This window comes from Paramisgurnus dabryanus, chromosome 1, assembly GCF_030506205.2.
Source record: "Paramisgurnus dabryanus chromosome 1, PD_genome_1.1, whole genome shotgun sequence".
Taxonomy (NCBI): domain Eukaryota; kingdom Metazoa; phylum Chordata; class Actinopteri; order Cypriniformes; family Cobitidae; genus Paramisgurnus; species Paramisgurnus dabryanus.
In genome coordinates this window covers 51,269,181-51,292,864 of record NC_133337.1, presented here as the reverse complement: position 1 = coordinate 51,292,864, position 23,684 = coordinate 51,269,181, and the positions used below count along the sequence as shown (strand labels likewise).

General features: G+C 38.5%; 1 protein-coding gene and 1 pseudogene across 5 annotated transcripts in view; both read left to right on the top strand.

The window, feature by feature from the left end:
* The first annotated feature begins 4,944 nt into the window (after positions 1-4,944).
* Positions 4,945-23,684, top strand: part of LOC135758700 (urotensin-2 receptor) — a 65,291-nt gene continuing 46,551 nt past the window's right edge. For 2 of the 5 annotated variants that reach the window (XM_065262484.2, XM_065273306.2), the window contains exon 1: positions 5,035-5,701. The gene's annotated coding sequence lies outside the window, so the exon portion shown is untranslated. Of the gene's footprint in view, positions 5,702-17,883; positions 17,980-23,684 lie in introns of all 5 variants that reach the window. The other 3 variants (XM_065273308.2, XM_065273309.2, XM_065273311.2) reach the window with 3 other exon arrangements.
* Positions 7,826-10,853, top strand: LOC135758702 (uncharacterized; annotated as a pseudogene).

Sequence of the window (23,684 nt, the reverse complement as noted above, 5' to 3'; positions counted from 1 at the left end):
GGATATGTGTCGTTCAGACTGTCATGAAAAGATCAGATACAGGTCGCATAGGGGCAAAAAAATCGGAATTGGGTCGTTTCAGCCTGCAATGTGAACGTAGCCTTATATTTCCAAAAACCTGCAGCAATCGGACTAGTAAAAGAAGTCTGCTCAGCACTTTTCAACTTAAAAGACAGTTTTTATAAATATGGACACTTTACAATCAAATATGTGCGTATGCATGCTTTATAAATGAGGCCCCTTTTGTCCTGAGTAAATTGTCTTTTTCAAGTCTATCAGAACATGAACTTTGAATCACATTGGTTATCTAAAAGAATCCATCACAGATATCGGTGTTGCTTACAGTGATAGGACAATAACTCAAAGCACATTGTGCTCTCTTTAAAATAAAACGTTTCCATATTTCCAGGAAGACAAAATAAGCTCCAAAGTAAGGTATATATTTTATCATTAATCTTTTCATAATTTCGCTTTATTTAGGTGTAATTTCAAACTGACAGAAAGAGCCAACAGAAACGCAGATGCATACAGATATCCGCTCGTAAGGTATGTTGTCCCAATGTAACCCAGATCTGATGTCAACTGGCTGTTTGAAATCAATGATGGATATCATTTAAAATGGTTAAAGGTCTGTCGAATATTATTTTCCACATATTTTTTATCTACTGAGATCGATAAGTCCATCATTGGCAATTGGCAAAGTAATGTTTCAATGGTATTTATTTAACAATTAGCAAAAGAATGCAGCAATGATATAGTTTTTTGGCGTAGACCCCGTCCATAGCTCAAATTCGGAGGGTTGTAGATTAAGTCATGGGCGGAGCCTACCCCCTGATGCATGGACAAGGGCCAACCTAGTGTTGGTGGGGGGATAGAGGTGAACATCAGTGTCAGTATATGCACACGTAAAAGAAATTGAGTAGGGCACTTCAAGACTCAAGTGATGATTGACTGGATCTTAATGTAATGAATGACGTAAATTCAAGTCTGGTGATCTCTGACCTGCGAATTTGTATCATGTGGGGCGATGTTGTGACCAGTACAAAACCTGTATGTCACTGCGTGATCTTTCTATCTACTGAAAAACACAAATAGACGAAGGCAAAGATCATATTGATGAGCTGCTACCCTCCCACTCCTCCCAGCAACGTCCGACAAATATTTGCATGCTCAAAGTCTAGTATGACGTGGCTTTACATGGTAGACATTGCGCTTAAGCTTTTATTTCTGAGAAAAACAGAACATTGTAAACCCTAAATTGATTTTCTGTCTCTTATAATTCAGTCCGTATAAAAATGTCCAATAGGATGAAATGTCAATTTTTGAAACTGCAACAAACAATGTATTGATTCAAACAAGTAAAAAATATTGATAGGGATGCCACAATAAGTTAAAATTTTTTTTTTTTTTTTTAGTTTTACATATCTTAAGACTTTTTCGCATTTAGAAATAGAAATTCTCATAAGCACTTTCTCATGTTGAGAGAGGATTAAATGGATTTTATGGCAGGTTTGGTTTATTAGTCATATCCTTTATATAATCTTTTTATGTAATGTGTTGATGCTATTAACATCTTAAAATTTCAAAGAAAGTATAGATATGAAAATAGGTCATTACTCCAGAAATATCAGCAAAGTGACATCAACTTGATGGGGATACTTGAACAATAACCAAGATATGACTTTTACGTGTTATGTAAGCGGACATCATTTTAACCATGTTTATTAAAAGAGAAAAAAAGTTCAAAACCCAAACTCACACAATCTCACTTCAAAGTAGTCAGATTTTAAATAGCAGAGAGATAGAAGATCAAGAGAAAGCAGCACATAGCTGGATAGGCTGTTGTCTCTATGGGCACGTCAATCCTGAAATTGGATTGGTTCATGTCCACCAGGCATAATTTGTCTAAAGGTCAGTGTTTTTTTACTCTTTTCATTTATCAGAGCCCTTTCTACCCTAAATCCCATTTGCAGAGGTGTAAAAAGTACTCAAAAATTTTACTCAAGTGAAAGTACAAGTACTGAGTGTAAATTTTACTCAATTAAAAGTAAAAGTATCTGGCCAGAATTATACTTGAGTAAAAGTAAAAAGTACCACATTAAAATTGTACTTGAGTATTAAAAAAGTAAAAGTAACCGGAAGAAGGAAAACGAGAGATTCATGTTTAAGCTTTCTCTAAAAACATGAAGTGAATGAACCACATACAAGGTTTTATCCTTTACAACTGTTTGTATTTAATTGTATTTCATTAGCAAACTATAAGACTACATAATTTCCAACATGATCTCACAAAGTTCAGTGGTATAGTCACAGAATTTTTTTGCTAATTTATCTGTGTCATTGTCACGGATCTCCGCATTGTTCCGTGTTTGTACCACGGACTTTCTTTTTCGTGTCAGTTTCACGTATTGATTACTCAATTGTTTTTCCTATTTTTAAACCATTTTCGTGTGGGTTTGGGGTTAGATTTGGGCTTTGGGTTAGGATGTCACTTTAACTATTGGTTTATACTATTTTTTCCATACTTTTAAACAATTGTCGCCTGACGTTAGGGTTAGGAGTTGGGATGTCATTTTATGTTACAGAAAGTCGTTCTAACCCCAAACCCACAGGAAAATGGTAAGAAAATAGGAAAAACAATTGAGTAACCAATACGTGAAACTGACACGGAAAAGAAAGTCTGTGGTACAGACACAGAAAAATGCGGAGATCCGTGACAATGAATTTTAGTATGCAACATGCTACTCAAAATTGTAAAACCTCGAACTTAACTTAAATTTCAAGCTCTATTCAGCCTCTCACAGGAAGCCGATGCAGGATAAGGTGTATTAGACCTTGTTCACACTGTAAGTCCAAATCCGATTTTGGTGTATATCCCATAGGAATACAATCACATTTAGAACAGTGAATGGCTAAAAACCACGTGAAATCTGTTTTTCTAATCCGTTTCAGGCTACATCCAGAGGTGGTCTGAAATCCATTTCAGTCTTACCGTCCTGATCGCATTTGTGTAGCTTTTCGGTTACGTCATACTGTCACGTCACATAAAACAAATCAGACGTCGAGGCAGATTGATATGCCAGCGCGACGTCATTGCCATAGAAACATTTAATCCGGAAAACGGCTACAGGATGCACAGATCGGATCTGAACAGTTGTGAAACACAATGTGGACAGTGAGTCAGTCAAATTAGATATGCACCAAAATTTGGACTGACAGCGTGGACAAGGTATAAGTCTTGACAGAGAGGCTGCAAACAGCAGGAAACGTGTCACACTTTATGTGTTGTCAGTTTCAAAGAAGCAAAAAATCTTCATCATTAGATGAACTGTTGGCCAATTCCTCAGTGTGGTCCAAAGGCTCCAGAATAAATAACATTTCAATTAAACTGACCATCAGCGCAATTCAATTGGTTTGACAGAGCAAGCAAAAATAGATCTCTAAAAAATAAGTACTTTTTGACTGTAAATAAAATTGTAAGGAGTAAAAAGTACTTTTTTTCTTTAAAAAATGTAATTAAGTAAAAGTAAAAGTACAGATTTTTAATTGTACTCAAGTAAAGTAAAAATACCCAAAATTAATACTTAAGTACAGTAATCAAGTAAAATTACTCAAGTACTTTACACCTCTGCCCATTTGTTAACTATACTAGTCAACGTTTGAAGTGGATCAAAAACGTTCATCAATTTTGTCCTAAGACAAGAACGGGTACTGGGTATTGGTTTTAAGACAACTTTTAGGAAAGATTTTGATCCAATTTTGACTAGTGTAGTTAATCTAAACAGTACTAACCAAAGGATTATGCATAGGCGGACACTACTTGAGTATTTTAAGTAAATTTTCCATGCATCTGTGCTTTATCAGAGTGTTTGTCTTGGGATAAAAATTACTTTACTAAAAATGTTCACTACATTCTAATCATACTGTGTATTCCTTTTATATTGCATTAAAATTGATTTAATACCCAATTAGATATAAAACTTGTGTACTTTTACTTTTCTTGAGTAAAAGTACAAAAGTACTTTTTACTTAAGTAAAAGTAAAAAAAATACCTGATTTAATGTACTTAAATATTAAATATAAACCTGAAATCATGAAATGTAGTGGAGTAAAAATTATGATAATATGCTTTGGAATGTATGTTTTCCAAAGAAAAACACTGATAAAATATGAATAATTAAAAAATGTACTTTTATGTAGAAAATAAGTAGTGTCTTTGGGATTGTGTGATGGTATATTGCAAGCTTGGCACCAGTATGAATCAAACTCATATTTTGTAAGGCAACACATATTTTTGTTATCCATTGACTTGGTTTCCTAATTCTTGATCGTGTGAGTTTTAAATCACACAAAATTGCAAAAGAATGAGGCAGCTACTGTAAATTATTTCAACTTTTTTCCAATACATTTTTTTTGTCATAACCTTGCAGCTTTTTTAGTTTATGTTGAAAATATTGTCATTAATGAACTTCATGATGTCTACCATTTGACTTTTGTAATATTAAAGTGGTCTATACAACCGTGTCTGTCTTTAATGTATTCTGAAGACATCATTTTAAGATGTTTAGTACAATTTCTTTAATTTCCAGTTTGTATGGCTTTAGTACAATTTTGTACAGTTTCATACCCTGTGTTCTGTTTAAGAAATAATGTCATGGGTGTTTTCAATGGGAAAGCAAATACTGACAGAATGTTTATTTTTGGCTCTACTGTTCTATTAAGGAGATTGAGAAATGAAGGAATCATACTGTAGGATGACCCTCCTTCCTCGTAACACATACACACTTCACAAACCATTAAAAAGCTTTTATCCTGTGCCCTCGAACCATACGCAGTGGTTAAGGAAGCCAAACACATGCTGGTTAATAGGCTGTACCTCCTGTCCCAAACAAAAACTTTATCCCCAAGATAAACAAGTATGATGACGTGAAGAGGAATCCTGCATGTCAACAATGCACAGTGAAAGCCATTCTTCATCAAAAGTATGTAAGAGATCTGTTTACATAATTTGATCTTCCTTAAAGGTTCTTGTTTTATTATTCCACTGGGGCGAATGCAGATGGTACAAATTCTTATTAGCCACCTCTTAAAATAGTACTCATTTCATAATGCCTGATCTTAAAAGCTAACCTGCTGCAGTTTTGGCAAGCATATGTACGATATATCTGGTGAAGTCATTGAACCCTGTGTGTGGCGTACATTAGGTGCATTAGGTTGAGGACATCTGCTGATGCTATCGCATCCACTTCCTGGTGCCTAAGGTCCATGCCATGTAGTTCTTCACGTCTCTTAAATTGACTACACCCTATCAGTGACTACATCAGGATCACGAGAGATTCGATTCAGTTTTATTTATATAGCGCTTTTCACAATTGTTCATTGTTCCAAAGCAGCTTTACATGAAATAGAAACAAAGAAAAGCAAAAACAACAGAAGCAGGGTCGTTTTTAAATATAGTTTAGAATGGAGTACACAAAGTTACGTGATAATAATCATAGTGCTTGTGTAGGAGCCGCCTGTTTCCTTTTTTAGAGGTTGTTGCAATATTTAGTTTGGAGAGAGTGAAAGGGGACAAATGTAGAAATAAATATTATTCCCTCTTAGGCCCTCTTGACCAAGTGACGTTCCAAGTGTGCCGATGTTTTAAACAGAATTGGGCAGTTTAACAGTTTCTGTCACTCCTGTTGTCTGCTATTACAATGTAAGTGTGACGTTTTTATGGAATTTCCCAGCTTGTCTTTCTTCTGGCTGTCATCTCTGAAATAATTTACAGAAAGTGAAAATTTATTTTTACTTTTTGCCTTTGCAGGGTTTTTTATTCATATCAGATTGCAATGTTTTTGGATTGCATGATAATTATGCATTTTATTCTGGTCTCTGTAGACCTTCAAAGCTACAAAGTGATTAAAAATGTAATCTTCTCCGCCTTCTGGTTTTTGGTAAAAAAAACAGTTCATGATAAAAATGCTGTAGTATGCATTACTTTTTACTGTAGTAAATGTAGCGTTTACTCTCAGAAAAGAAGTTAAAAGAGTTTTAAAGGGATAGTTCACCCAAAAAATAAAAATGATGTTCTCATGTTGTTACAAACCTGTATAAATGCTTGTAAGCAAACCGATTGTGGACCCCATTCATTTTTATAATATACTTTTTTCCTACTATAGAAGTGAATGGGGTCCACAATGGTTTGGTTACAAACATTTCTCATAATATCTTCCTTTGTGTTCATTAGAACAAATAAATGTCTGGGTTTGTAAAAACACGAGGGTGAGTAAATGATCACAGAATTTTCATTTTTGGGTGAACTATCCCTTTCATAAGGTCCTTTAGGTACACATGTACCATGGTGCTAAATTACACTAAAAGCTCGTAATCATAGGGGAACCATTTTTAGTGCTATATAGAACCTTTGAAGAACCATCGGCGGTGATATAGCACCACTATAGCACCAGATATGGTTCTATATAGCACAATATGGTTCTACACAGCTATATGGTATTTAAAATGGTTACCCTATGATTACGTGCCAGAGAACCACTTTTAGTACTGCCCCATGGTGAAAGCTTTAAAACTATTTTTTAAAAGTTTAGAGTTTTTTAAAAGTTTAGAGTTTTGAATCACTATATGCAACCACAAACCAGTCATATAAGTAATTTTTATTTAGTTTAAATTCAGGTTTATATATCAAAATATTGAGAACAATCGAAGTAAAATCCAAGTCCTTAGCAACACATATTACTACTGATAAATCATTTTTTTTCTAAATTTACGGTATGAGTTTTTTACTATATATCTTAATGGAACATTATCTTAACTTAAGTCTTTCCCCGCCGAGTTATTTAGTCAATTAAGAGAAAATATTTGCATAATAAAAACGTGTTCCTGATGAATCTTTATGTTAATCCGCAATACCACGATTATCCACTAGATACCAAATTTATGGAAAAATAAACTGAAGCCAAAACGTTATTTACTCATTTTAAACTCTGTGTATATTATCATTCTGAATCTGATCTCTAACAAAATTCCTTCACAAAAATGCAATTATATCAGCTTTTTGCAAAAATAAAATAATATATATATATATATATATATATATAGAGAGAGAGAGAGAGAGAGAGAGAGAGAGAGAGAGAGAGAGAGGTTGAAATGTTTTTTCCTATTTAGTTTGTTTGTTTGTTTATTGTTTGTTCGAAAGGGTCTGTTCTTTCATTTGATATATTTGTATGTTTATATATTTTTAGAAGAACAATTTCCTGGAAAATCACAACAATGCTTGCAGACAACTTAAAAAAATGGCTGGCAGCAAATGAGTTAATATACTAATTATTTTGGCATAAAAATCAATATTTTTAACCCACAAAATGCATTGTTGGCTATTGAAAGACGGCAACCCGGGGTGCATCTGCGGCAAGAGCTGCAAGAACGAGAGGGGCTTACGAATCCATCAAGGCAGGATGAATGTCTAAAAGCAGCAGCGACGACGACACATCGCACAGAAGTCACAACTTCTAGTAAGACGCAGGAGGAGCCAGGCCCGGAGGCAACCCACAGTGCCCGGAGCCTCCTAGTGTCACCAACACCTGCTGCCAGCCGTTCGCCTGTCACCCAAAGCTGCCCTCAAGTGACAGCACCTCCTGACAGCCCACAGAGCCCCCAAAGCCGGCAAGTGGCAGCAACAAGAACTGGCTGTGCCTCTTTGCCTCAACCAAGGATCCAGTGGCCCCAATCCTCAAAGAGAGCTGAGTGGCACCAGTTCGATGAAGACGTGAACCAGATCCTGGAAGTGACAGCTAAGGGGGATGTGGACCATCGATTGTTAACGATGACCACTCTCATAGTGAACATTGCAGCTGAGCGATTTGGATCTGTGACACCTAAACCCACTCCATCGGCATACACTCCAAGCCACAGAGTGAGGAAAATCAAATGTCTCAGGGAAGAACTCAAGCTACTAAAGAGGCAGTACAAGGCAGCAGGGGAAGTAGAGAGAGCTGGCCTAGCAGATCTGAGAGGAATCCTGAGGAAACAACTTTTGACCCTTTGTAGGGCAGAGTACCACAGGAGGAGGCGGAAAGAGAGAGCAAAGAAGAGGGCAGCATTTTTGGCCAACCCTTTCAAGTTGACCAAGCAGCTTCTTGGCCAAAAGAGGACTGGCCAACTCACCTGCTCCAAGGACGCGATCAACAACCACCTCAAGGCCACCTACTCGGACCCGAACAGAGAACGACCATTAGGGCCATGCAATGCACTGCTGACACCACCAGAGCCCACAGTAGAGTTCAACCTGAAGGAGCCCTGCCAGAGTGAAGTGGAGGAAGTGGTGAGGTGAGCAAGGTCAAGCTCAGCACCAGGCCCAAGCGGAGTGCCTTACAAGGTATACAAGAACTGCCCAAAGCTTCTACACAGACTCTGGAAGGCCCTGAAGGTCATCTGGAGAAGAGGCAAGATTGCCCAGCCATGGAGGTATGCTGAGGGAGTGTACATTCCAAAAGAGGAGAAGTCTGAGAACATCGACCAGTTTCGTGTCATCTCCTTGCTCAGCGTGGAGAGTAAAATATTCTTCAGCATTGTGGCCAAGAGACTCTCCAACTTCCTGTTGAGCAATAAATACATCGACACGTCTGTGCAGAAAGGAGGTATTCCGGGAGTCCCAGGTTGCCTGGAACACACAGGGGTGGTAACCCAGCTCATCAGGGAAGCAAGAGAAGGCAAGGGGGACCTGGCTGTGCTGTGGCTTGATCTCACCAATGCATATGGCTCAATACCCCACAAGCTGGTGGAGGTCGCACTGGAGAAACACCACGTCCCTCAGAAGGTTAAAGGCCTCATCCTGGACTATTACAGCAAGTTCAGCTTGAGGGTCTCCTCTGGCCAGTTAACATCAGATTGGCACCAGCTTGAGGTAGGGATAATCACTGGTTGTACCATCTCAGTGACTCTCTTTGCGCTGGCAATGAACATGATGGTCAAGGCAGCCGAGACAGAGTGCAGAGGTCCCCTCAGCAAGTCCGGAGTAAGGCAACCTCCCATTAGAGCCTTCATGGACGACCTCACAGTGACAACAACAGCGGTGCCAGGAGCAAGATGGATTCTCAGAGGGTTGGAGAGGCTCATGGTATGGGCACGCATGAGCTTCAAACCAGCAAAATCCAGGTCCTTGGTGTTAAAGAAGGGGAGAGTCACTGATAAGTTCCGCTTCAGGTTGGGAGAACATCAAATCCCGTCAGTCACTGAGAAGCCAGTGAAGAGCCTCGGGAAGGCCTTTAACTGCAGCCTCAACGATAGAGACTCCATCAGGGAAACCAGCACTTCCATGGAGGACTGGTTGAGAGCCTTGGACAGATCAGGGCTCCCTGGAAGATTCAAGGCTTGGGTTTACCAGCATGGAATCCTCCCAAGACTCCTCTGGCCCCTGCTCATCTATGAGGTCCCCATGACTGTGGTTGAAGGTTTAGAGCGAAAGGTGAGCAGCTATCTACGCAGATGGCTGGAACTGCCACGCAGCCTAAGCAACATCGCTCTGTATGGAAACACCAACAAGCTCAGACTGCCTTTAAGCTCAGTGAGGGAGGAGTTCATTGTGACACGGGCACGGGAACATCTGCAGTACTCTGGATCCAGAGATGCAAAAGTGTCCGGGGCAGGGATTGTCGTCAGGACAGTGAGAAAGTGGAGGGCAGCAGAGGCAGTCCAACAAGCTGAAACTCGGCTGAAGCACAAGGCCATCCTTGGGACAGTAGCGCAAGGCAGAGCCGGACTTGGAAGCCTAACAGCAACCCGGTATGACTTGGCCAACGGGAGGGAGAGGCAGAGGCTGGTGCAGGAGGAGGTGCGTGCTTCAGTGGAGGAGGAGAGAACCAGCAAAGCAGTGGCCATGCGGCAGCAAGGTGCCTGGATGAAGTGGGAGCAGGCGATGGAGCGGAATGTCACTTGGAAGGACATCTGGACGTGGAATCCCCAGAGAATCAGGTTCTTGATCCAAGGGGTTTACGACGTTCTTCCCAGCCCATCTAACTTGTACACATGGGGCAGAGTAGAGACACCTGCATGCACGCTGTGTTCCAAGCCAGGGACACTAGAACACATCTTGAGCAGCTGCTCCAAGGCACTAGGTGAAGGCCGGTATCGATGAAGACACGATCAGGTCCTTAAAACCATTGCTGAGGCAATCAGCAAAGGGATCAAAGACAGCCGATACCGTCAAGCCACAGCCAAGGCTATCCACTTCATCAAGGAAGGACAAAGGCCAAAGGGAACATCTAAGAGCTGCTCTGCTGGGTTGCTCTCAACGGCCCGAGACTGGGCAATGACAGTTGACCTAGAGAGGCAACTGAGGATACCAGCACACATCACTCAGTCCACACTGAGACCTGACATCATCTTGGTCTCTGAGGCCACCAGACAACTAATCTTGCTAGAGCTAACAGTCCCCTGGGAGGAGAGGATGGAGGAGGCTCAGGAGAGAAAGAGGGAAAAATATCAGGAGCTGGTGGAGCAGTGTCGGACGAATGGGTGGAGGACCAGGTGTATGCCAGTGGAAGTAGGCAGTAGGGGATTTGCCAGCCACACCCTGAATAAGGCATATGGTACACTGGGCACAACAGGCGCCAACCGTAGAAGAGCCATAAGCAATAATGTGGAGGCAGCAGAGAAAGCATCCAGATGGCTCTGGTTGAAGAGGGGAGAACGGTGGGGGCAGTAGCATGCCACTTGGACACAGACCGGGGTTTGATCAGCCTCGGTCGGGTCGCCTGGAGGAGGGTGTCTGTTGCAAGACCCGAAACACCCTGTGAGTCCAGGAAACAACACTGATGATGTGTCCAAGGTTGTGCATCAGAAGATGTTTCTGTAACAGTGTGGCATTTATAACTGGTTTTGATATCCAGGGTCACATATGGTTAATTAATAAATTGTAATAAATATTGTAGTATGCTTTTAAATACTATAGTAAGGCTCAAAAACAGTGCTTTACTACACTTTACACTCTCAGAAATAAAGGTACAAAACTGTACCTTTTCTGTCACTGGGGCTGTACCCTTTCAAAAAGTCCAGCTTTGCACCTAAGGATTTCATTTTAGTACCTAGAGAGCTATTAGTACCTCAAAAATACATATTAGTTTCTCAAAGGTACATATTAGTACTAAATGTTTACATATCTGTACCTAATGGTCCATACAATTACCTTTTTCAAAGGGTGCTGCCCCACTGACAGCTAGGGTACATATTTTGACTTTTTTCTAACAATGTAGGTCCTAAAGGTACGGTAATCTCCCTAAATTGTATTCTGTTTTGTATTCCTGTAAAGGAACCAAACGGAAACTTAGGGTACAGCCCCAGTGACAGAAAAGGTACAGTTTTGTACCTTTATTTCTGACAGTGTACTATAGTAATATGTCCATACGTTTTTTTTTTTAATCCGAGTACGTTATAAAAGACATTTAAACTAAAACTGTGACCTTCAATCACACCCATTCAATGTTAATGAGCAATGTTGTTTAGCAAGCACACAAAGCCTTTTTTCTGAAGGTGCATCTTTGTCTCAAATTGCACAATATAGGAGCTAAAGATAGAAGCTCTCAAACCTGCTGCAATTGAGTTCCCTTAAGCCCTAGCAGCATCTTCTTGGCATATAAGGGAACTTATATACGGTCACGGAGTCTTTCTCCATGGAGAATGCTTCTGATGAGTCACTCAATGCCTAGGACAACGTGACACTTCAGGAATTATTAATGGCTGATACAGTCAAGTGTGAACCTTCTGTATCTTAGTGGATCTTAGCGGTTTAAAAATAAGGAATGCGCTATGGGAAAATCTTGACATTTCCTTTGACGTTTCAGATCATTTAGATGCAGCAAGAGATGACCGCACGCTGCACTTGAATATTAAAAAGGATTGGGAAAGAAAGACACTTTCGAATCTTTCATTTGTGTTTGAATAATCAGTTCATTAGTGATATAAAGTAAAACTGAAGAGCAAAGTTTCACAGAGGGCAAAGTAAAATGTCATAACTGATTCGCTAGTCCCGCTGTGATGGCTCTTTTTTGGTATCAAAAATATTTATTCAGTTTGATGTCCTGTTCAGCTCTATGATGTCAAAGGGCATCCAAGTGTATGTCTATCCACAGCCATGACATGTCTAATAAAACCAACAGTAAGTAAAACTTTAAGCGGGTAAACAAAGATAAAATGTGTCAGTTAGTGTGAAATCTAATGCTGATCCGACTAGGTTTGGTTCACCGAGAGTGAGATTGAAACTATTGTAGGATCGAAAATCCTTTATTCTGCCCTCATGCAGCTTGACCCAATTTCTATTATGTTACTTATGTACTGACATTTGGGTGAACGATGTGAAGAACTGCATTGACTATCAGTAATACAACCACTAGCAGGAAATACATGTGAACATGGCCTTGAATCATTATACAGTGAAAATTCTCCTTGCTAGAAGCAAGGACATTAAGCATCATTGATATGGATATGTGTCTACAGCACATAATAAATAAATGATAGGATTTCATGAATGACTGTATGAGTCATTTCATTCAATTGTTGCTTTTGTGTGTTCCATGGAAGAAAATCTTTTTTTTTTTTAGCAAATTAACATTTTGAATTCAGGTTTTAATTATTTTATAATTTAGTCAGACAAAATGTACTGTAGCATGCTGCACAAAGTAAATAATCTCTTTTCAATCAATTGCTCTTTCATGAGTGATATCACTTTAATAATTCACACGCAACCATCTGTTACACTTTGATTTTGTGTATACAACATTAATGTTGTAACAGCTCAATCATGAGGAGCTTCCCATCATGCGTGCATTGAGGGGGAATTTAGCTTTCCAAAGGATGTTTCCATCTCATTTGTGGCTTTGAATAATCATGTTGGGGTGAACAGAGAGACATTTTTGTGATTTGCTGTTCTCCCTCAGAGATGAGTAATGTGTTCTTTCTTTGCATTGGTCTGGTATTGACTAATCATGTTTGGGAATAGTAATTTTTTGGCTTACAGTTCAAGTGGCCAGGACCCCACTTTAAATCTGCATAAATGTTCAAGCATTCTTAAAACAAGATGTCTTTATTTAAAATAAATCGCATGGGATATTAAGATTTATATGAGATTATACACAGACTGTATTCTGAATTGTCCTTTTTTTCTCTGTTGACAAATTGTTTTTTTATTAAATAGATTTATTTGAATTCACAACTTGCAAAAAATGCAAAATGTGTCTTTAGTTTGATTATCTACTGAATGGCAATAGTTTTTATTCCCACATTACATACATAGTATCTATTCTAATCATTGCTGTCAGTTAGTAACTCCAGAGCAAATAAATAACAATGTCAGTTCCCAAAAACTAATCACATACTTTAAATTGGCTGCGGGGAAAGCCAGGATAGCCTTAAAATGATTTTCTTATAAACCGATCCCTCTTAAATTCAGTAATCTTCACCGAAGGGCAGTTTGAGCTCACATTCTGTATTCTCATCATTCCACATCTAGAAAACAGCACATACAGCATACAGTTGCATAAGAAAGCCAGCATTGCTGATCATCATATACTCTTGACATTTTATCAACTGGCTTTGTAAAGTCTCACCCTTGGTTGCTTTGTAAACAGTTGTAAAAAAGTAAACGATTCTGGCCCAATATTTTGTCCGTTTTAAAAATGAAATAAATAAATATGTCTGCACTTATTTTTCCCACAAAACTACATTTTATACATTCAGACCTTTCACGTCAGAATAAAATCATGATATAAACATTTCAGTTAAGTCAGGGGTCTCAAACTCAAACTGGCTTGGGGCCATTTCTAAGACAGACATTTCATTGGGGGGCCGCAGAGCTATTTTAACATTTAAAAAAGTACAAATTTCTGTAAATGTCATTTTTAATTTCTATTATTATTTAATGTATGATAATACTTGAAAACATATAAGCAGTGGTTTTATCTTTTTAATATACACTATTTATAAAAGTAGCCTAAGTAAATCTTTTCTTAACCTTAACCTTATCTTAAATAACCTTATTTTAACCTTGCACTAAACTAACAAATTTAATTCCTGTATACATTTATAAACTATTACAAAAAATTACCAAGTAAGTGTTGCTGTTTTGATTTATTTTGGATTGTTTTCAGTCATATAGTATTGACTTCATTATGTTCTTTATTATTTCAGTTTTAATGGATTTTCTATTATATGTGGGGAAATATTAATAAGTGAAAGTGATCCCATAACTTTTGAATGGGTAGTCCATGTTATAAGCTAGTTGGACAGAAAAAAATAATACTGCTCTATGTGTTATTGAATAGTAAGCTAATAATATATTATACTTCATATATATCAGTATACATACTTTTATCTTCTGTACATTTCTCCTCATCTTTTCTCTTTTCTTAACCTGAGCACTTTGATGGCTCTTTTCTTATCTGTAGTTTAAAATGTGTTGCATTACATCTACCGCTCTGCCTCCCTCCCTCCCTATGCGGTGTCTCCATTAGAAGCTGTAACTTGTTGATGTGAACCCCACCGCAGCTCGATCTTCCCTGAGTAACAGCTGATATCCACCCGGAAGTAACAAATCTTCTTTGGACAAACACTACAAAGTCCCGATCAGTTTAACTGATCGCATGGTGACAATTATACGATTGACGCGAGCAGAGGCGATTCTAGGGTCTATGGGGGCCCCAAGCAGAAAATTCCCTGTGTGCAAGAAGTGTGCAAAACTTCTATACAATGTCCTTTGCTTAACCCACTATTCTACAGTGCAACAGTTATTGCGAAAGATACATATATACAAGTGTAATCTTCATCATACCTAACATTATTAACATGTTTAGATGCATAAATGGCATAACATGTTTGGAAAAAATGACAGCAGAGAAATATTTTCTACATTATACAATGATAGCAATGATTAATAACTTATTTTTACAAGAATGTTTTCAGAAACCAGTCATTTTATGACTGCTATACTAAATAATCTCCGTAAAGTTACTGCTAACTGTTATGTAAGTTAGTGTCCTAGAGTTAAATATTAGTAAACTAAATATTAATTTCATATCTGAAAATACATAACAGTATAACACATACATCTGTTGATTTTCTCCGCAACAATGCAATTCTATAGACTTGACAAGAGGTTTTCCTGAGATTTGTTTGATAATGTTTGAGACCTGACAGGGTGAGGATGTTGTTTGTCTTACCTCCTTTAATGAACTCATCATCTCTCATTTCTTCTTCCCTTTCCCTGCTTTGCACAAAACATTTCTGATGTCCATCTACAGAAGCCAATAATGATCGAGTCAAAATAGGATTTGCATTGTTATTTAGAAACTTCCTTTAGTCTCGTCATGTTTTCATAAGCTAACTCACTCGCGTGGCGTCTTTTGAATGCGGTTGTGCGCGAATGAACGCAAAGACGCGCGCGGACATGAATATGTGCGTGTACGCGTCATTGCGACTGATTTGTAACTACATTGCATATAGATCCGTTTTTGCCGCGATTGTCTTTGTAAAGGATTGCACTAGTTAACTGCTGAAATTTAAACTTGAGATTTACACCGGGGCACACAAGATTTACACTTGGGCACGTGCCTGACTGGAGCTGGACCGGACACATTAAACCACATGTGGGTACGAGGCTGCTCACTTTAGCGCCTTTTTGCGGTTAAATTGTTTTAAATAATTTGAGTGTTAGCATTTGCAAGCCTTTCAAACACGTGCAAATGATAAACTTTTCCTATTTAAATTTGCGTATTAACCTGGCAATCGCAAGCCAAACCGTGGGTCGTGATCCGTACGGATCAACTGCGACAGCACGACGACTGAATGATACAACGTCACCCATTCGCTACGTTCATTTTCGAAACTGGCAAGTTATCCACCTGGGTTGGATTTTGACTGGGCTAAGTCAATGTCAATCAACATTCCATCCAATCGGAATTTTGATATGCAGTCATGTTGAGTATCTATCCGTGTGTCTCAATTCGTTCCCTAGCTCCCGAGGTCGTGAATCAGTATATCGTGTACACAGGTTCGGGCACTGGTAAGGACCCTAGCTCACTTCACATTGGGACAATGTTCACTTATTTTTCTGTCACATGGCTGCTTAAGCGCGTTGTGATTATTCACAGCTGTTACTCATCAACAACCGGCAAAACCAACATCTCTCTGACTTAATTTTAAAAAACAGTACATTGTGGAAAATGCTGTCATTATTCTCTTACATATCTGTGCATAAAATTGGAGGCATATAATTACATTTTAAATGTAATAAATATATTTACAATTTTAAATAAATATTATTATTTTAAATATTGAGTAGATTGTGGTCCCTTACTGTGTAGCAATGTGTGTTTATATTTACAACTAAAACAAACGTTTGTCTTTATAAAAGTTCTGTTACATTTCATAAAGTTTATTGAGTTGGATCACGTGATGTTCGGGTGGCGAGCGTCAGAAAAGGTCACGTAATTTCCGGTTAGGGAACATAGGGAACATCGATGCTCACTGGTTTTTGCGTTGCATTGTGGGAATTTTTAGGGAACGAACGTTCCAGTGCACTGAACGGATTTTGCGATTGAGACAGCCCTTAAAATGGTCGACTCCCTGATCAGTGCCCTGACTACTGAACAAGGGAGCTGATTGAGACACACGGTATGTTCATCTACCGGGTGTAGCTGGCCATCCGAGAAACAAACTCGGGGGCCCTCTAGTGGCTCGGGGCTCCAAGCAGTTGCCTGCCTTGCCTGTTGACAAGGTGCGCCTCTGGACGCGAGGTTCAGATGAGGAATTAAAATCCGATCATGCATTCCGTTATCCTCGACATCATTGAGCGTGCGGTTCATGGCTGCCTAGCAACGGGTGACGTGACCCACGCCACGGAGCGCAACTTCCGCTTCCGAGCACTTTGGAAAGTAATGCTTTGACTCGTTTTAACGCATTGTTAGACGCGACATGTGAACGAACACTTGAACGTTTAAATAAAAAATCAAACGAATATAAAACAAAGTAAATATAAATCTTTATGCGGGCCAGATTATGTTATATTTTTGAAAGGTGACGCGGGCCGCACAGAGGGGAAGGGCGGGCCGCAAATGGCCCGCGGGCCGGGAGTTTGAGACCACTGAGTTAAGTGACCCGAACGGTCGTGTCTGTCCAGAGGAAAAGTCCTTCACTACTACAATGACTAATGAGAGTCAGCGAAGTTTAATCTGCGCTTACACACAAGGTCCTCAGGTTTCTACAGTGAACCCCACACAAGAGCAAAATAAAATAGGCAGCGTGACTCAAAGACACCCAATTTTCTGTGTGAGAGGCTTAGGGAGCCAATTTTTTTCAAGTGCAATTTCAACAGTCGAAATATACAGCATGCCCCCCCCCCATAAACACTCATTCGTTTTGCCTGCAGAGAAATAACCGGAGGAATCTCTGGGTATTTGATTTGGCATGGTGCTGTGTTCACAAAGGATTTCGCTACGCATAAAAATAAAAGGATGGCAATAAATATCTGGTATTCAGGGAAAACAAAACCAATGAAAATGACACGAGTGCTCAGGGGTTGGGCACGTGTCATTGGGAACAATTAACAACCGTGGACATAATGGGGTGTTTGTGATATCAGAGGACTAACTATAATAGCAACGCTGGTGTTACATGTATGACCCATGCTTGATTAGTGGTGCATGCTGGCCAATTCTCAATCTCAGCGTGCGGTTTTAGAGTCCCTATCCCCTGTGAATCAACCCGGGGGTCATCCAAGGTCCATGAAAGGATGAAAGAAAGGGATGTCATTTATAAAATACCAAATTGACTGCCTCTGGTTTTTCACATCAGGGTGATCCCATTAATCTGTCACCTCTCTGTGTTATGCTCCAGCTTTGGTGAAAGTGGAGGTGGGTGAGAAATACTGGAAGCAACAGTATTGCATGCAGGCATGCAGCATCCCGATGATGGAGAGAAAGAGAACACCAGGTACCACATTTCCTGGGTCAGGCCTTTTTTTGACCTCTAGCTGCTGTTGTTATGATAACATGATGATTTATTGATTGAGACACCATACATCCTGACAAAGAACCTTTTAGGAACGTTTATTACAGGTATTGGAAATCCAGGGTTGGGGAGTAACGCGGATTACATGTAACGGGATTACGTAATCAGGATACAAAAAACTAGTAACTGTAATCAGTTCCAGTTACGTAAAAAATATAGTAATCAGATTACAGTTACATTCTGTAAAAATGGGAATACTTTCAGGATTACAAAGGTTTACACTGATTTTCAAGCACTGCTTGACTGTACAGTAATGTGACCAGATTTTTCAAATAAAAACCGGAGACATGTCCAAGTTCAATAGTTAAAATATCATTGAAATCCTATTTGTTATCACATACGAATAAAAAGAGGCAATACCTTTTTTGAATATTTTTGTCTTTTTATTGTTGTTTGGTTACTAATTCAATTAATTTCTGTAAATCATTTTTTTTCCTTTTTACAATGCACTGATATGACACGAAGTCATTTAAGTGTCATTAAAGTTACTTCTAAGTTACTACTTCAACTGATTTCATTGTAAATGTGGACCAGAAGGAATAATGCAAAATGTAAACATATTTACACAAAATAAAATGCTTAGAACCAAGTTGTGATCAGTTTACTTCATTGGTTTATTACTTTAATTGATGTGACCCTGAAGGAATCCAAAAGTAATCAGATTACATTACTTTTATATTTTGGTACTTGGATTAAGTTACTGTATGCTTTTTATGAAGTAATTTGTAATGCAATACATTTAAAAAGTAACCCTTCCAAGTCTGTGTAAATCTACTGTAAAAGGACATTTAACCAAAGGATGCTGATTATAAAATACATCAGCATTTCTTATGCAACTGTATGCTGTATATGCTGATTTCTAGATGTGGAATGATGAGAATACAGAATGTGAGCTCAGCCTGCCTTCGGTAAAGATTACTAAACTTAAAGGGAACTTAAAGGGATAGTTCATCCCTAAATTTAAAGGGATATTTCACTCAGGCTTGTATTGATATAGTAAAGACGATATTGCCTCTTCACCAGCGTTGCGAGGTCCGCAGCCTTTCGGCGGAGATTTGAATTGAGTTGAATCTAAATAGTTTTTTGCTGATTTATGTTTTTCTGCCGGTTAGATGTGGAAGGATTTTGTTCATTAATTGTTGATATTTGGACTGCATCAGTGGCGACTCGTGACTGCCCATCCGAGGGGCGCAAATTTAAAATAAGTGTCATGTGCAGTGTTGGGAAAGTTCACTTTCTACATGAACTAGTTTAGTTCACAGTTCACAATTTTTTTAATGAACTCATAGTTCATATTTCAAAATTTTAAACTAGTTTTACAGTTCCAAAAAAGATCTAATTAATAGTTCTTTTTCCCCATATTATTATTTTTTAATTATTGTCATTATAGCCCATGTAGAACCACAGACAGCAATTATTTTATCAGTTTTAACACTGAAGCTAAATGCGTCAGATTTCATCTTCATATCCAACTTTAAATCCTTATCCAACCAGGGTTTACATTAGCACTGACTGTCTTTTAATTTTTGTATTTGCTTGCACATACCTTGAAAGGCTAGCCGGGTGCTTCAAGGGAGTTTTCTGGGCGAGAAGCGCTGCGAGGCATCGCGTGTAGGACAACTCGCAGGTATTGCACACCGCACGTGCACGTTAAATAGCTTGAGGTTAGTCAGAGTCTATTTCAAGATCCAGAATATGCGTTAGCAGCCTATGTTAATCATTAACCATTTAGGATAAATATATGATGTTATTTAATGTTAAACCATGTGAGTGGAGTGGCAGGGATATCAGCCTAATAAGTGCCTGCTGCACATGCGTCAAAACTGTTTATCATAAAAGAGACGCTCACGTTCACAAAATACACGCAAGACACTCCCTTAACAGTAAACTCTGATTACACATGAGATTATACGAGTACTGTATCTGGCAAACTCTAGCGTCTCTTTTATCATAAACCCTTTAGACGCGTCTGCAGCAGGCACTTATTTTGACAAGACACGTGATGCACATAGAATCGCTCGATGTGCAAAACACACATTTTGAAATTACGAACCACACACCTGACGGGCTACATACATGTTGTTACGAACTTCGCATCAAGCGCCCTCGAAAAAAGAACTCACCGGCCGCCACTGGGCTGCATGCTTGTGGACTACTTTTGAATGGCCATTGGGCTGGTTTTGATATGCGGATCTGGCAACCCTGACTTTCACTATTGCTTTGGGAGCTGATCTTGCAAATATGATAAGGAGCGTCACATTTCTGTTCACGCGCTTGAGGTATTTGGCCAATCACAACGCACTGGATAGCTGGCCAATCGTACCACACCGCGCTTTTTCATAACAGTGAGCTTTGTAGAAATCATCATGTTTCAGAAAGGCAGGGCATAGAAGAGCAGCAGTACTGTATGGTATGTGAAAAATACTGTGTTTTTTTAACTTTACACTGCGTTAAAACTTTGCATTACACCAAATGTACAAATTAATGTGTTTTTTAGCACAGTCATATGGGATCAGATCATGTTTTGGGATGATTACCAGCTCACTCTGTTTTCAGTCAAGTCTTTTGCTTACTTCAATAATATATGTACTGTTTATGTATGCATCAAAGCTGTACTCAAGCCCACCAACATGCTTTAACATAATTACTGCAGGGCAATAGCTCCCACTCTTCCTAGACCCTTTCAATTATTGATTACTATTGACTTAAATTGTGACCTGAATTAATATCAGAGCTTTACTAAAAGCTACCATTGGTTTTTAAGAATGCATAAATAATAAACTGTATTAAACTTTCAAATGGTGCTAGAGGGCAGTATGGTGTAAGGTTATGCATAGCACACAGCCATTAATACTAACACTGTGTTCTTTCTTACTTACTGGCACTTGCATATTCTTTCCTTCCTTCCTTCCTTTAAACCTTTTTCAAGCTTTTCCTTTAATGTTATTGTAAACCTTTGAAAAACCAGGAAAACTTTTTGTTGTAAACAAACAAGACACACATAAAGGCTTAAAATCGTATGAAGCTACACAAGTATTCAAGTAGTTAAGATTAAAGATTAAAATGTTATATGAGTCTGTAGAAATGTATAAATATTTGCTGTAGCTCAAATGGTAGGGCACTGTAGCATCACAAAGGCCATGTGTTAAACACATATACTGATTAAAAATGTATAGATTGAATGCACTGTTGTATAAATTGCTTTGGGTAAAATTGTCTACCAAATGTGAATGTAAACTGTTCTTCTGAACAATGTCATAAACTGTGCTCTCATTTGTCAGCAATCAAAAATGAGAGATTTTTATATCAACAAATGTATCCAAAAGCAAGTTGAAATGCAATGTAAATTAATTTTATAGCACTCAGCTTGCCTCAAAATCCTACTAAAGTCTCATTTATGTATTTCTCGCTCTTAGAAATGTTTTGTTTATGCGAACTCTCTAAGGGGACTGTGAAACCAGAGCAGCAGACAGTGCCGAAATATAACACCATAGTTCAAAGCAATTATTAAGTGAACTACACATGAACAAAAACACTTGTGTGGCTATATAGACTTTTAAAGGAACAATTTGCCTCAAAGTAAAAATTTATTCATTGCCTTTTCATGGAACACAAATGGTACATTTATAGACTAGCACAGCCACTTTTCTTATATGCAGTATAATGAAACAGAACAATGTCTGAGTTTGTCAGACTAAAGGCATAATAACTCAATAAAAAGGATGTGAAGTCATACTTAAATTGCTTTTCGTAAGGTGAACTGAAATTTAAGTCATTATTACCCTGAAAATAATGTTGTTTTCCGTCATAATTCTCCTTGGTGTGTTCCTTGGCATTTATTTGACCAGTTCAAATTATTGTTCAAACATTTTATTGAAGTGAGATATTTTCAACAAAGTAAGAGTATATATATCACAAAAAATCCACTTTTATGAAGCTTTAAATCATAATTGTATTAACCTTTATTTGTCTTATTTTGAATTAGTTAATGGTGCATTAGACAGTTTCGGGGTAAAGACTGCAGTCAGCATATCCATCGTCCTGACAGAAAGCATAGTGAAACACTCCGTCAAAGTCATAACTACATATGACCCCACTTGACTTTACTTGTACCTAAAAAAAAACCCCACTGCGTTCACAAGGTGATTTCCTGCCGTCAGTCAAAGTATCGCCCTGCAAACTTGGCAGCTGGCCAAGTAATTCTTAACCAGACAAACTACCACATGCACAATAAATCCAAGACAGGAGATGGATGTTGTGTATTTGCTGTAGTGAGTGAAGGTTTTTCTGATCCTTTCAATGTCAAGTGTGACAGCTTGGAGATGTTTACAGACACTGCGTCTCTATTTATGCTTATTGCTTTTTGTGTTGGCAGAGTAAAATGTTATACAGCTTTCCTCAAGCTTTCCAATCGACCATACTAACCTTAACAAATGCTAATACATTTCATCTTTGTACATTTATGCATTTGGTGGATGCTTTATTCAAACTGACTTACGGTGCATTCAACGCTATCTCATGGCAATTTGTACGTATTTTACGAGGCGGCCAATTCGTATTCATTTGTACTATTTGTACATTTTTAAGCGGTTTGCTTTTGCCCTGTGACATTACGGTACATTCACACAGGGCGAAAGCGGTAACGCTTGACGGAAGGCTTGTCTGAAGCGTTGCCAAACAGCCAATCACAGTGGCCGCAACACATGCTCCATTCTTGCATGAACGCAATTGGCTGGCTCGCACTAGTTTATTTGCATAAGGCGATCTGATTGGCTGACGCATGCATTGGCGCTTAAAAAGTGGAGAAATGTTCAACTTCTGCCACGTGCAATGGCAGTGACACGACGTTGACGGATCCAAAATTCAGTTTGGCAACACATGACGTCACTCATTAAAATTAAATGAGAAGCGTTAACGCTTACGCCCCGTGTGAATGTACCGTTAGGGTTTCGTTATTTTTTATGATAATCTAATGTTTTTGTGCAATTCACTTCACATACGAATTTATATGACTCTTAAAATACGTACGATTTCTTGTAATCGGTATGTGTTAGGAATTATACTCTCTTTCTGGTGTAATAATCAAAGACTGCTGCAACATGGCTGCAGGAGGCACAATAATACTACGCAGCAGCCAAAAGTAGTCCCCTTAGTAACTTTCAATGGCAGGGGACTATTTTCGGGCAGTGCGTAAAATCACTACGCCTGCTGCAGTCATTTTACAGCAGCAAAGTCCTTGATTATTACGCCAGAATGAGAGTATAGTTCCTAGCCATAACTGCCTAGAAAATCGCAACTTTTAATTTTCTGTCAGTCTTAGTATGTAACTACAGAAGAGTCAAGTTTTAAATAGAATAAATATCCAAACTCTTTGGTTATTTTTTAGCGCAATGCTAATGGTCTAATCAGATTCAATGGATTGTTCTAAGCTATGCTAAAAGAGGGAGCACCAGACCCTGAGATCGGCTGAATGGATTCCAAAACGGTAAAAATAAAATGTTTAAATTTAGAGGAGCTGGAAAATTAGTATATTTTCAAAAAAGTGGAGTGTCCCTTTAAGAACCACTATAAATAAAATATAATTAACCAAAACATAGTGTTACTTGTATTGTCTTGCTATATTAATT